General features: G+C 50.3%; 2 non-coding genes across 2 annotated transcripts; both read right to left on the bottom strand.

The window, feature by feature from the left end:
• Positions 1 to 6,969: 6,969 nt before the first annotated feature.
• TRNAC-GCA (transfer RNA cysteine (anticodon GCA)) lies at positions 6,970 to 7,041 on the bottom strand. The gene has a single exon. It is a non-coding gene; the product is annotated as a tRNA-Cys (tRNA).
• Positions 7,042 to 13,561: 6,520 nt separating this feature from the next.
• Positions 13,562 to 13,633, bottom strand: TRNAC-GCA (transfer RNA cysteine (anticodon GCA)). The gene has a single exon. It is a non-coding gene; the product is annotated as a tRNA-Cys (tRNA).
• Positions 13,634 to 15,766: the final 2,133 nt, after the last annotated feature.

The raw sequence follows: 15,766 nt of genomic DNA, 5'->3' as shown, positions 1-15,766 counted from the left end.
CCATTCCGCTCTTCCTGACATCCACCTCGCCTCAGTCCATCCATGCACCGATATCTTCCAATCCCATGAGTGGTGGTGGTGTGGGTGGGAAGGTTCCATAGGAAGAAGGTTGTTGGTGTGGAAGTGAGTGGTCCCGGTAATTGGTGTGAAGGGCTGGTGGCAGTGGTGGTAGTTGGTGTGGAGGCAGTAGTGGTAGTTGGTGTGAAGGGTTGGAGGCAATGGTGGATTGCAGAGGAGGTTTTCTTGATAAAAAAAAAAAACAAAACAAAAAAAAGGCAAATAAAATCCCCCATCTTTTTATTTTCAACATCCCACATGCTTCGACAGACACAACACCACTTTTGGCAGATCCCCAACCTAGAATCCTCCATTCCAGGCAGTGGACCACCTTCCACGATGCCCCACAACTACACCTTCCTCCGCAACGCCCTCTAACCACTCACCTCGACAACTGCTCTCCTTGACGTCCTCCTCGCCTCAGTCCACCTTCCACGATGCCCCACAACTACACCTTCCTCCAACCACTTACCTCGACAACTGCTCTCCTTGACATCCTCCTCGCCTCAGTCCACCTTCCACAATGCCCCACAACTACACCTTCCTCCAACCACTTACCTCGACAACTGCTCTCCTTGACATCCACCTCGCCTCAGTCCATCCATGCACCAATATCTTCCAATCCACCAGACATCCCAGGTTCTCACGATCCATCTCTTTTAACAGCTGCCATCTTCAGGGTCTTGACAGGATTCGAACTCACAACCTCTTCGCTCCAAGGTGGCTGCTCTAACCACTATGCCGTGGGAGCTGCTTGTCAGGCATATGCGGCGACCATGGTCTTGGCCTGTTTTGGCACACAGAGCAACTGCACAGAGGAAAAAAAAGCATGCATGTGTTAGGGGGCACTCGGATTTGTACCAAGGACCTCTTGATCTGCAGTCAAATGCTCTACCACTGAGCTATACCCCCGCAACATGCAGCTCATCTGTACCTCAACATTTTTAATTTTCTGCAATAAACTACATATGTGGGATACGGTTAAGCTTGTAAAGAAAAAAAATGTGTGTTACGGGCACTCGGACCTCTTTACATGCAGTCAAATGCTCTACCACTGAGCTTCAGCCCCACAACATGTGGCTTGTTTGTACCTCAACGTTGCCTCCAGCCCTTCACACCAACTACCACCACTGCCTCCAGCCCTTCAGCCCACCACCCAGGGCCACTCACTTCCACACCAACAACCTTCTTCCTATGGCGCCTCCCCCCCACCACCACCACTACATATGTAGGATATGGTTAAGTCGTAAAGCAAAAAAATGTGTGTTAGGGGGCACTCGGATTTGAGCCAAGGACCTCTTGATCTGCAGTCAAATGCTCTACCACTGAGCTATACCCCCGCAACACATGGCTTGCCAGGGTAACCGCACAGAGGGGGGATTCGAAGCTAAGTCCGAACTAGCTCTCGGCTTGCCTGTACTATCCCAGTCAAATGTATATGAACCGGTGGGGAAAAAAATGATTTTGTCAAAACAGGCCAAGACCACAGTCATCCTTGCTAGTTTCCATGAAGCTCTCATGGTCTAGTGGTTAGAGCTGCTGCCTTGGAGCAGAGAGGTTGTGAGTTCAAGTCCTGTGAACACCCTGAAGCTCGTTTGGAGAAATTGTGGCAGCATAGTGTGGAAGCGGAGGAGTGTGTGTGTGTGTGTGTGTGTGTGTGTGTGTGTGTGTGTGTGTGTGTGTGTGTGTGTGTGTGAAGTGGTTGATGGTCGGGCACCCATAAGGTGTTGGAGAAGGAGCTCTGGTGTGGATGGCTGTGGTAGCTGGTATGTGAGTGTGGGTGGGAAGATTCCATAGGAAGAAGGTTGTTGGTGTGGAAGTGAGTGGTCCCGGTTCCTGGGTGGTAGTTGGTGTGAAGGGCTGGTGGCAATGGTGGTAGCTGGTGTGGAGGCAGTGGTGGTAGTTGGTGTGAAGGGCTGGAGGCAATGGTGGATTGCAGAGGAGGTTTTCGTGATATAAAAAAAAGGCAAATAAAATCCCCCATCTTTTTATTTTCAACATCCCACATGCTTCGACAGACACAACACCACTTTTGGCAGATCCCCAACCTAGAATCCTCCATTCCAGGCAGTGGACCACCTTCCACGATGCCCCACAACTACACCTTCCTCCGCAACGCCCTCTAACCACTTACTTACCTCGACAACTGCTCTCCTTGACATCCTCCTCGCCTCAGTCCATCCAGCGACATGCTCCAGGGTCTTCAGGGACATTGCTCTCCATTCTGCTCTTCCTGACATCCACCTCGCCTCAGTCCATCCATGCACCGATATCTTCCAATCCCATGAGTGGTGGTGGTGTGGGTGGGAAGGTTCCATAGGAAGAAGGTTGTTGGTGTGGAAGTGAGTGGTCCCGGTAATTGGTGTGAAGGGCTGGTGGCAGTGGTGGTAGTTGGTGTGGAGGCAGTAGTGGTAGTTGGTGTGAAGGGCTGGAGGCAATGGTGGATTGCAGAGGAGGTTTTCTTGATATAAAAAAAAAAAAAAAAAAAAAAGGCAAATAAAATCCCCCATCTTTTTATTTTCAACATCCCACATGCTTCGACAGACACAACACCACTTTTGGCAGATCCCCAACCTAGAATCCTCCATTCCAGGCAGTGGACCACCTTCCACGATGCCCCACAACTACACCTTCCTCCGCAACGCCCTCTAACCACTTACTTACCTCGACAACTGCTCTCCTTGACATCCTCCTCGCCTCAGTCCATCCAGCGACATGCTCCAGGGTCTTCAGGGACATTGCTCTCCATTCCGCTCTTCCTGACATCCACCTCGCCTCAGTCCATCCATGCACCGATATCTTCCAATCCCATGAGTGGTGGTGGTGTGGGTGGGAAGGTTCCATAGGAAGAAGGTTGTTGGTGTGGAAGTGAGTGGTCCCGGTAATTGGTGTGAAGGGCTGGTGGCAGTGGTGGTAGTTGGTGTGGAGGCAGTAGTGGTAGTTGGTGTGAAGGGTTGGAGGCAATGGTGGATTGCAGAGGAGGTTTTCTTGATAAAAAAAAAAAACAAAACAAAAAAAAGGCAAATAAAATCCCCCATCTTTTTATTTTCAACATCCCACATGCTTCGACAGACACAACACCACTTTTGGCAGATCCCCAACCTAGAATCCTCCATTCCAGGCAGTGGACCACCTTCCACGATGCCCCACAACTACACCTTCCTCCGCAACGCCCTCTAACCACTCACCTCGACAACTGCTCTCCTTGACGTCCTCCTCGCCTCAGTCCACCTTCCACGATGTCCCACAACTACACCTTCCTCCAACCACTTACCTCGACAACTGCTCTCCTTGACATCCTCCTCGCCTCAGTCCACCTTCCACAATGCCCCACAACTACACCTTCCTCCAACCACTTACCTCGACAACTGCTCTCCTTGACATCCACCTCGCCTCAGTCCATCCATGCACCAATATCTTCCAATCCACCAGACATCCCAGGTTCTCACGATCCATCTCTTTTAACAGCTGCCATCTTCAGGGTCTTGACAGGATTCGAACTCACAACCTCTTCGCTCCAAGGTGGCTGCTCTAACCACTATGCCGTGGGAGCTGCTTGTCAGGCATATGCGGCGACCATGGTCTTGGCCTGTTTTGGCACACAGAGCAACTGCACAGAGGAAAAAAAAGCATGCATGTGTTAGGGGGCACTCGGATTTGTACCAAGGACCTCTTGATCTGCAGTCAAATGCTCTACCACTGAGCTATACCCCCGCAACATGCAGCTCATCTGTACCTCAACATTTTTAATTTTCTGCAATAAACTACATATGTGGGATACGGTTAAGCTTGTAAAGAAAAAAAATGTGTGTTACGGGCACTCGGACCTCTTTACATGCAGTCAAATGCTCTACCACTGAGCTTCAGCCCCACAACATGTGGCTTGTTTGTACCTCAACGTTGCCTCCAGCCCTTCACACCAACTACCACCACTGCCTCCAGCCCTTCAGCCCACCACCCAGGGCCACTCACTTCCACACCAACAACCTTCTTCCTATGGCGCCTCCCCCCCACCACCACCACTACATATGTAGGATATGGTTAAGTCGTAAAGCAAAAAAATGTGTGTTAGGGGGCACTCGGATTTGAGCCAAGGACCTCTTGATCTGCAGTCAAATGCTCTACCACTGAGCTATACCCCCGCAACACATGGCTTGCCAGGGTAACCGCACAGAGGGGGGATTCGAAGCTAAGTCCGAACTAGCTCTCGGCTTGCCTGTACTATCCCAGTCAAATGTATATGAACCGGTGGGGAAAAAAATGATTTTGTCAAAACAGGCCAAGACCACAGTCATCCTTGCTAGTTTCCATGAAGCTCTCATGGTCTAGTGGTTAGAGCTGCTGCCTTGGAGCAGAGAGGTTGTGAGTTCAAGTCCTGTGAACACCCTGAAGCTCGTTTGGAGAAATTGTGGCAGCATAGTGTGGAAGCGGAGGAGTGTGTGTGTGTGTGTGTGTGTGTGTGTGTGTGTGAAGTGGTTGATGGTCGGGCACCCATAAGGTGTTGGAGAAGGAGCTCTGGTGTGGATGGCTGTGGTAGCTGGTATGTGAGTGTGGGTGGGAAGATTCCATAGGAAGAAGGTTGTTGGTGTGGAAGTGAGTGGTCCCGGTTCCTGGGTGGTAGTTGGTGTGAAGGGCTGGTGGCAATGGTGGTAGCTGGTGTGGAGGCAGTGGTGGTAGTTGGTGTGAAGGGCTGGAGGCAATGGTGGATTGCAGAGGAGGTTTTCTTGATATAAAAAAAAAAAAAAAAAAGGCAAATAAAATCCCCCATCTTTTTATTTTCAACATCCCACATGCTTCTTGACATCGACCTCGCCTCAGTCCATCCATGCACCGATATCTTCCAATCCACCAGACATCCCAGGTTCTCACGATCCATCTCTTTTAACAGCTGCCATCTTCAGGGTCTTGACAGGATTCGAACTCACAACCTCTTCGCTCCAAGGCGGCTGCTCTAACCACTATGCCGTGGGAGCTGCTTGTCAGGCATATGCGGCGACCAAGGTCTTGGCCTGTTTTGGCACACAGAGCAACTGCACAGAGGAAAGGGGGGGGGGGGGACTCCAACCTAAGGTGGAGCTAGCTCTCAACTGGCTATGGGAAGCCCGTTGGCTTCCTGGCTATGGTTGGGAAGATTCCATAGGAAGAAGGTTGTTGGTGTGGAAGTGAGTGGTCCCGGTTCCTGGGTGGTAGTTGGTGTGAAGGGCTGGTGGCAATGGTGGATTGCAGAGGAGGTTTTCGTGATATAAAAAAAAGGCAAATAAAATCCCCCATCTTTTTATTTTCAACATCCCACATGCTTCGACAGACACAACACCACTTTTGGCAGATCCCCAACCTAGAATCCTCCATTCCAGGCAGTGGACCACCTTCCACGATGCCCCACAACTACACCTTCCTCCGCAACGCCCTCTAACCACTTACTTACCTCGACAACTGCTCTCCTTGACATCCTCCTCGCCTCAGTCCATCCAGCGACATGCTCCAGGGTCTTCAGGGACATTGCTCTCCATTCCGCTCTTCCTGACATCCACCTCGCCTCAGTCCATCCATGCACCGATATCTTCCAATCCCATGAGTGGTGGTGGTGTGGGTGGGAAGGTTCCATAGGAAGAAGGTTGTTGGTGTGGAAGTGAGTGGTCCCGGTAATTGGTGTGAAGGGCTGGTGGCAGTGGTGGTAGTTGGTGTGGAGGCAGTAGTGGTAGTTGGTGTGAAGGGTTGGAGGCAATGGTGGATTGCAGAGGAGGTTTTCTTGATAAAAAAAACAAAACAAAACAAAAAAAAGGCAAATAAAATCCCCCATCTTTTTATTTTCAACATCCCACATGCTTCGACAGACACAACACCACTTTTGGCAGATCCCCAACCTAGACTCCTCCATTCCAGGCAGTGGACCACCTTCCACGATGCCCCACAACTACACCTTCCTCCGCAACGCCCTCTAACCACTCACCTCGACAACTGCTCTCCTTGACGTCCTCCTCGCCTCAGTCCACCTTCCACGATGCCCCACAACTACACCTTCCTCCACAACTGCTCTCCTTGACATCCTCCTCGCCTCAGTCCACCTTCCACAATGCCCCACAACTACACCTTCCTCCAACCACTTACCTCGACAACTGCTCTCCTTGACATCCACCTCGCCTCAGTCCATCCATGCACCGATATCTTCCAATCCACCAGACATCCCAGGTTCTCACGATCCATCTCTTTTAACAGCTGCCATCTTCAGGGTCTTGACAGGATTCGAACTCACAACCTCTTCGCTCCAAGGTGGCTGCTCTAACCACTATGCCGTGGGAGCTGCTTGTCTGGCATATGCGGCGACCAAGGTCTTGGCCTGTTTTGGCACACAGAGCAACTGCACAGAGGAAAGGGGGGGGGGGGGGACTCCAACCTAAGGTGGAGCTAGCTCTCAACTGGCTATGTCAAGATCTCTGAATGCTAAGTGGTTAGCCTTGCCACCTTACAGTGTGAAGGTGGTGGGTTCAATCTATAAATGTAACTTAGATGTAAGTTTTGTCAAACCACAAAAAGATCAAAGAGTTACATTCGTAGATCTTAAAGGGATACTCGTGTGTCAATTTTTTTTTTTTAAATTAACTGGTGCCAAAAAGTTAGACAGATTAGTAAATGACTTGTATTTAAAGCTCTTTACTCTTATCAGCTGCTTTATACTACAGAGGAAGTTGTATGGTTCTTTTCTGTCTGACCACAATGCCCCACCAAGAAAAAATTGTGCATTAGCGGGCATTTGTATTTGAACCAAGGACCTCTTGAACCTCTGCGCTCCAGGGTGGCTGCTCATCAACTGGATGAGGCGACCAAAATCTTGCAGTGTAAAGCTAGTGGGGGTCTGCTATAAACAACATATGTAGGATGTGGTTAAGCTGTAAAAAAAAGCATGCATGTGTTAGGGGGCACTCGGATTTGAACCAAGGACCTCTTGATCTGCAGTCAAATGCTCTACCACTGAGCTATACCCCCGCAACATGCAGCTCATCTGTACCTCAACATTTTTAATTTTCTGCAATAAACTACATATGTGGGATACGGTTAAGCTTGTAAAGAAAAAAAATGTGTGTTACGGGCACTCGGACCTCTTTACATGCAGTCAAATGCTCTACCACTGAGCTTCAGCCCCACAACATGTGGCTTGTTTGTACCTCAACGTTGCCTCCAGCCCTTCACACCAACTACCACCACTGCCTCCAGCCCTTCAGCCCACCACCCAGGGCCACTCACTTCCACACCAACAACCTTCTTCCTATGGCGCCTCCCCCCCACCACCACCACTACATATGTAGGATATGGTTAAGTCGTAAAGCAAAAAAATGTGTGTTAGGGGGCACTCGGATTTGAGCCAAGGACCTCTTGATCTGCAGTCAAATGCTCTACCACTGAGCTATACCCCCGCAACACATGGCTTGCCAGGGTAACCGCACAGAGGGGGGATTCGAAGCTAAGTCCGAACTAGCTCTCGGCTTGCCTGTACTATCCCAGTCAAATGTATATGAACCGGTGGGGAAAAAAATGATTTTGTCAAAACAGGCCAAGACCACAGTCATCCTTGCTAGTTTCCATGAAGCTCTCATGGTCTAGTGGTTAGAGCTGCTGCCTTGGAGCAGAGAGGTTGTGAGTTCAAGTCCTGTGAACACCCTGAAGCTCGTTTGGAGAAATTGTGGCAGCATAGTGTGGAAGCGGAGGAGTGTGTGTGTGTGTGTGTGTGAAGTGGTTGATGGTCGGGCACCCATAAGGTGTTGGAGAAGGAGCTCTGGTGTGGATGGCTGTGGTAGCTGGTATGTGAGTGTGGGTGGGAAGATTCCATAGGAAGAAGGTTGTTGGTGTGGAAGTGAGTGGTCCCGGTTCCTGGGTGGTAGTTGGTGTGAAGGGCTGGTGGCAATGGTGGTAGCTGGTGTGGAGGCAGTGGTGGTAGTTGGTGTGAAGGGCTGGAGGCAATGGTGGATTGCAGAGGAGGTTTTCGTGATATAAAAAAAAGGCAAATAAAATCCCCCATCTTTTTATTTTCAACATCCCACATGCTTCGACAGACACAACACCACTTTTGGCAGATCCCCAACCTAGAATCCTCCATTCCAGGCAGTGGACCACCTTCCACGATGCCCCACAACTACACCTTCCTCCGCAACGCCCTCTAACCACTTACTTACCTCGACAACTGCTCTCCTTGACATCCTCCTCGCCTCAGTCCATCCAGCGACATGCTCCAGGGTCTTCAGGGACATTGCTCTCCATTCCGCTCTTCCTGACATCCACCTCGCCTCAGTCCATCCATGCACCGATATCTTCCAATCCCATGAGTGGTGGTGGTGTGGGTGGGAAGTTTCCATAGGAAGAAGGTTGTTGGTGTGGAAGTGAGTGGTCCCGGTAATTGGTGTGAAGGGCTGGTGGCAGTGGTGGTAGTTGGTGTGGAGGCAGTAGTGGTAGTTGGTGTGAAGGGCTGGAGGCAATGGTGGATTGCAGAGGAGGTTTTCTTGATATAAAAAAAAAAAAAAAAAAAAGGCAAATAAAATCCCCCATCTTTTTATTTTCAACATCCCACATGCTTCGACAGACACAACACCACTTTTGGCAGATCCCCAACCTAGAATCCTCCATTCCAGGCAGTGGACCACCTTCCACGATGCCCCACAACTACACCTTCCTCCGCAACGCCCTCTAACCACTTACTTACCTCGACAACTGCTCTCCTTGACATCCTCCTCGCCTCAGTCCATCCAGCGACATGCTCCAGGGTCTTCAGGGACATTGCTCTCCATTCCGCTCTTCCTGACATCCACCTCGCCTCAGTCCATCCATGCACCGATATCTTCCAATCCCATGAGTGGTGGTGGTGTGGGTGGGAAGGTTCCATAGGAAGAAGGTTGTTGGTGTGGAAGTGAGTGGTCCCGGTAATTGGTGTGAAGGGCTGGTGGCAGTGGTGGTAGTTGGTGTGGAGGCAGTAGTGGTAGTTGGTGTGAAGGGTTGGAGGCAATGGTGGATTGCAGAGGAGGTTTTCTTGATAAAAAAAAAAAAACAAAACAAAAAAAAGGCAAATAAAATCCCCCATCTTTTTATTTTCAACATCCCACATGCTTCGACAGACACAACACCACTTTTGGCAGATCCCCAACCTAGAATCCTCCATTCCAGGCAGTGGACCACCTTCCACGATGCCCCACAACTACACCTTCCTCCGCAACGCCCTCTAACCACTCACCTCGACAACTGCTCTCCTTGACGTCCTCCTCGCCTCAGTCCACCTTCCACGATGCCCCACAACTACACCTTCCTCCAACCACTTACCTCGACAACTGCTCTCCTTGACATCCTCCTCGCCTCAGTCCACCTTCCACAATGCCCCACAACTACACCTTCCTCCAACCACTTACCTCGACAACTGCTCTCCTTGACATCCACCTCGCCTCAGTCCATCCATGCACCAATATCTTCCAATCCACCAGACATCCCAGGTTCTCACGATCCATCTCTTTTAACAGCTGCCATCTTCAGGGTCTTGACAGGATTCGAACTCACAACCTCTTCGCTCCAAGGTGGCTGCTCTAACCACTATGCCGTGGGAGCTGCTTGTCAGGCATATGCGGCGACCATGGTCTTGGCCTGTTTTGGCACACAGAGCAACTGCACAGAGGAAAAAAAAGCATGCATGTGTTAGGGGGCACTCGGATTTGTACCAAGGACCTCTTGATCTGCAGTCAAATGCTCTACCACTGAGCTATACCCCCGCAACATGCAGCTCATCTGTACCTCAACATTTTTAATTTTCTGCAATAAACTACATATGTGGGATACGGTTAAGCTTGTAAAGAAAAAAAATGTGTGTTACGGGCACTCGGACCTCTTTACATGCAGTCAAATGCTCTACCACTGAGCTTCAGCCCCACAACATGTGGCTTGTTTGTACCTCAACGTTGCCTCCAGCCCTTCACACCAACTACCACCACTGCCTCCAGCCCTTCAGCCCACCACCCAGGGCCACTCACTTCCACACCAACAACCTTCTTCCTATGGCGCCTCCCCCCCACCACCACCACTACATATGTAGGATATGGTTAAGTCGTAAAGCAAAAAAATGTGTGTTAGGGGGCACTCGGATTTGAGCCAAGGACCTCTTGATCTGCAGTCAAATGCTCTACCACTGAGCTATACCCCCGCAACACATGGCTTGCCAGGGTAACCGCACAGAGGGGGGATTCGAAGCTAAGTCCGAACTAGCTCTCGGCTTGCCTGTACTATCCCAGTCAAATGTATATGAACCGGTGGGGAAAAAAATGATTTTGTCAAAACAGGCCAAGACCACAGTCATCCTTGCTAGTTTCCATGAAGCTCTCATGGTCTAGTGGTTAGAGCTGCTGCCTTGGAGCAGAGAGGTTGTGAGTTCAAGTCCTGTGAACACCCTGAAGCTCGTTTGGAGAAATTGTGGCAGCATAGTGTGGAAGCGGAGGAGTGTGTGTGTGTGTGTGTGAAGTGGTTGATGGTCGGGCACCCATAAGGTGTTGGAGAAGGAGCTCTGGTGTGGATGGCTGTGGTAGCTGGTATGTGAGTGTGGGTGGGAAGATTCCATAGGAAGAAGGTTGTTGGTGTGGAAGTGAGTGGTCCCGGTTCCTGGGTGGTAGTTGGTGTGAAGGGCTGGTGGCAATGGTGGTAGCTGGTGTGGAGGCAGTGGTGGTAGTTGGTGTGAAGGGCTGGAGGCAATGGTGGATTGCAGAGGAGGTTTTCTTGATATAAAAAAAAAAAAAAAAAAGGCAAATAAAATCCCCCATCTTTTTATTTTCAACATCCCACATGCTTCTTGACATCGACCTCGCCTCAGTCCATCCATGCACCGATATCTTCCAATCCACCAGACATCCCAGGTTCTCACGATCCATCTCTTTTAACAGCTGCCATCTTCAGGGTCTTGACAGGATTCGAACTCACAACCTCTTCGCTCCAAGGCGGCTGCTCTAACCACTATGCCGTGGGAGCTGCTTGTCAGGCATATGCGGCGACCAAGGTCTTGGCCTGTTTTGGCACACAGAGCAACTGCACAGAGGAAAGGGGGGGGGGGGGACTCCAACCTAAGGTGGAGCTAGCTCTCAACTGGCTATGGGAAGCCCGTTGGCTTCCTGGCTATGGTTGGGAAGATTCCATAGGAAGAAGGTTGTTGGTGTGGAAGTGAGTGGTCCCGGTTCCTGGGTGGTAGTTGGTGTGAAGGGCTGGTGGCAATGGTGGTAGCTGGTGTGGAGGCAGTGGTGGTAGTTGGTGTGAAGGGCTGGAGGCAATGGTGGATTGCAGAGGAGGTTTTCGTGATATAAAAAAAAGGCAAATAAAATCCCCCATCTTTTTATTTTCAACATCCCACATGCTTCGACAGACACAACACCACTTTTGGCAGATCCCCAACCTAGAATCCTCCATTCCAGGCAGTGGACCACCTTCCACGATGCCCCACAACTACACCTTCCTCCGCAACGCCCTCTAACCACTTACTTACCTCGACAACTGCTCTCCTTGACATCCTCCTCGCCTCAGTCCATCCAGCGACATGCTCCAGGGTCTTCAGGGACATTGCTCTCCATTCCGCTCTTCCTGACATCCACCTCGCCTCAGTCCATCCATGCACCGATATCTTCCAATCCCATGAGTGGTGGTGGTGTGGGTGGGAAGGTTCCATAGGAAGAAGGTTGTTGGTGTGGAAGTGAGTGGTCCCGGTAATTGGTGTGAAGGGCTGGTGGCAGTGGTGGTAGTTGGTGTGGAGGCAGTAGTGGTAGTTGGTGTGAAGGGCTGGAGGCAATGGTGGATTGCAGAGGAGGTTTTCTTGATATAAAAAAAAAAAAAGGCAAATAAAATCCCCCATCTTTTTATTTTCAACATCCCACATGCTTCGACAGACACAACACCACTTTTGGCAGATCCCCAACCTAGAATCCTCCATTCCAGGCAGTGGACCACCTTCCACGATGCCCCACAACTACACCTTCCTCCGCAACGCCCTCTAACCACTTACTTACCTCGACAACTGCTCTCCTTGACATCCTCCTCGCCTCAGTCCATCCAGCGACATGCTCCAGGGTCTTCAGGGACATTGCTCTCCATTCCGCTCTTCCTGACATCCACCTCGCCTCAGTCCATCCATGCACCGATATCTTCCAATCCCATGAGTGGTGGTGGTGTGGGTGGGAAGGTTCCATAGGAAGAAGGTTGTTGGTGTGGAAGTGAGTGGTCCCGGTAATTGGTGTGAAGGGCTGGTGGCAGTGGTGGTAGTTGGTGTGGAGGCAGTAGTGGTAGTTGGTGTGAAGGGTTGGAGGCAATGGTGGATTGCAGAGGAGGTTTTCTTGATAAAAAAAAAAAAAAAAAAAAAAAAAAAGGCAAATAAAATCCCCCATCTTTTTATTTTCAACATCCCACATGCTTCGACAGACACAACACCACTTTTGGCAGATCCCCAACCTAGACTCCTCCATTCCAGGCAGTGGACCACCTTCCACGATGCCCCACAACTACACCTTCCTCCGCAACGCCCTCTAACCACTCACCTCGACAACTGCTCTCCTTGACGTCCTCCTCGCCTCAGTCCACCTTCCACGATGCCCCACAACTACACCTTCCTCCACAACTGCTCTCCTTGACATCCTCCTCGCCTCAGTCCACCTTCCACAATGCCCCACAACTACACCTTCCTCCAACCACTTACCTCGACAACTGCTCTCCTTGACATCCACCTCGCCTCAGTCCATCCATGCACCGATATCTTCCAATCCACCAGACATCCCAGGTTCTCACGATCCATCTCTTTTAACAGCTGCCATCTTCAGGGTCTTGACAGGATTCGAACTCACAACCTCTTCGCTCCAAGGTGGCTGCTCTAACCACTATGCCGTGGGAGCTGCTTGTCTGGCATATGCGGCGACCAAGGTCTTGGCCTGTTTTGGCACACAGAGCAACTGCACAGAGGAAAGGGGGGGGGGGGGGGGGGGGACTCCAACCTAAGGTGGAGCTAGCTCTCAACTGGCTATGTCAAGATCTCTGAATGCTAAGTGGTTAGCCTTGCCACCTTACAGTGTGAAGGTGGTGGGTTCAATCTATAAATGTAACTTAGATGTAAGTTTTGTCAAACCACAAAAAGATCAAAGAGTTACATTCGTAGATCTTAAAGGGATACTCGTGTGTCAATTTTTTTTTTTTAAATTAACTGGTGCCAAAAAGTTAGACAGATTAGTAAATGACTTGTATTTAAAGCTCTTTACTCTTATCAGCTGCTTTATACTACAGAGGAAGTTGTATGGTTCTTTTCTGTCTGACCACAATGCCCCACCAAGAAAAAATTGTGCATTAGCGGGCATTTGTATTTGAACCAAGGACCTCTTGAACCTCTGCGCTCCAGGGTGGCTGCTCATCAACTGGATGAGGCGACCAAAATCTTGCAGTGTAAAGCTAGTGGGGGTCTGCTATAAACAACATATGTAGGATGTGGTTAAGCTGTAAAAAAAAGCATGCATGTGTTAGGGGGCACTCGGATTTGAACCAAGGACCTCTTGATCTGCAGTCAAATGCTCTACCACTGAGCTATACCCCCGCAACATGCAACTCATCTGTACCTCAACATTTTTAATTTTCTGCAATAAACTACATATGTGGGATACGGTTAAGCTTGTAAAGAAAAAAAATGTGTGTTACGGGCACTCGGACCTCTTTACATGCAGTCAAATGCTCTACCACTGAGCTTCAGCCCCACAACATGTGGCTTGTTTGTACCTCAACGTTGCCTCCAGCCCTTCACACCAACTACCACCACTGCCTCCAGCCCTTCAGCCCACCACCCAGGGCCACTCACTTCCACACCAACAACCTTCTTCCTATGGCGCCTCCCCCCCACCACCACCACTACATATGTAGGATATGGTTAAGTCGTAAAGCAAAAAAATGTGTGTTAGGGGGCACTCGGATTTGAGCCAAGGACCTCTTGATCTGCAGTCAAATGCTCTACCACTGAGCTATACCCCCGCAACACATGGCTTGCCAGGGTAACCGCACAGAGGGGGGATTCGAAGCTAAGTCCGAACTAGCTCTCGGCTTGCCTGTACTATCCCAGTCAAATGTATATGAACCGGTGGGGAAAAAAATGATTTTGTCAAAACAGGCCAAGACCACAGTCATCCTTGCTAGTTTCCATGAAGCTCTCATGGTCTAGTGGTTAGAGCTGCTGCCTTGGAGCAGAGAGGTTGTGAGTTCAAGTCCTGTGAACACCCTGAAGCTCGTTTGGAGAAATTGTGGCAGCATAGTGTGGAAGCGGAGGAGTGTGTGTGTGTGTGTGTGAAGTGGTTGATGGTCGGGCACCCATAAGGTGTTGGAGAAGGAGCTCTGGTGTGGATGGCTGTGGTAGCTGGTATGTGAGTGTGGGTGGGAAGATTCCATAGGAAGAAGGTTGTTGGTGTGGAAGTGAGTGGTCCCGGTTCCTGGGTGGTAGTTGGTGTGAAGGGCTGGTGGCAATGGTGGTAGCTGGTGTGGAGGCAGTGGTGGTAGTTGGTGTGAAGGGCTGGAGGCAATGGTGGATTGCAGAGGAGGTTTTCGTGATATAAAAAAAAGGCAAATAAAATCCCCCATCTTTTTATTTTCAACATCCCACATGCTTCGACAGACACAACACCACTTTTGGCAGATCCCCAACCTAGAATCCTCCATTCCAGGCAGTGGACCACCTTCCACGATGCCCCACAACTACACCTTCCTCCGCAACGGAGCTCTGGTGTGGAGCTCTTGATATAAAAAAAAAAAAAAAAAGGCAAATAAAATCCCCCATCTTTTTATTTTCAACATCCCACATGCTTCTTGACATCGACCTCGCCTCAGTCCATCCATGCACCGATATCTTCCAATGCACCAGACATCCCAGGTTCTCACGATCCATCTCTTTTAACAGCTGCCATCTTCAGGGTCTTGACAGGATTCGAACTCACAACCTCTTCGCTCCAAGGCGGCTGCTCTAACCACTATGCCGTGGGAGCTGCTTGTCAGGCATATGCGGCGACCAAGGTCTTGGCCTGTTTTGGCACACAGAGCAACTGCACAGAGGAAAGGGGGGGGGGGGGACTCCAACCTAAGGTGGAGCTAGCTCTCAACTGGCTATGGGAAGCCCGTTGGCTTCCTGGCTATGGTTGGGAAGATTCCATAGGAAGAAGGTTGTTGGTGTGGAAGTGAGTGGTCCCGGTTCCTGGGTGGTAGTTGGTGTGAAGGGCTGGTGGCAATGGTGGTAGCTGGTGTGGAGGCAGTGGTGGTAGTTGGTGTGAAGGGCTGGAGGCAATGGTGGATTGCAGAGGAGGTTTTCGTGATATAAAAAAAAGGCAAATAAAATCCCCCATCTTTTTATTTTCAACATCCCACATGCTTCGACAGACACAACACCACTTTTGGCAGATCCCCAACCTAGAATCCTCCATTCCAGGCAGTGGACCACCTTCCACGATGCCCCACAACTACACCTTCCTCCGCAACGCCCTCTAACCACTTACTTACCTCGACAACTGCTCTCCTTGACATCCTCCTCGCCTCAGTCCATCCAGCGACATGCTCCAGGGTCTTCAGGGACATTGCTCTCCATTCCGCTCTTCCTGACATCCACCTCGCCTCAGTCCATCCATGCACCGATATCTTCCAATCCCATGAGTGGTGGTGGTGTGGGTGGGAAGGTTCCATAGGAAGAAGGTTGTTG

Source organism: Hyla sarda, chromosome 2 (assembly GCF_029499605.1).
Source record: "Hyla sarda isolate aHylSar1 chromosome 2, aHylSar1.hap1, whole genome shotgun sequence".
NCBI classification, from domain to species: domain Eukaryota; kingdom Metazoa; phylum Chordata; class Amphibia; order Anura; family Hylidae; genus Hyla; species Hyla sarda.
This window is presented reverse-complemented; position numbering and strand designations above follow the sequence as displayed.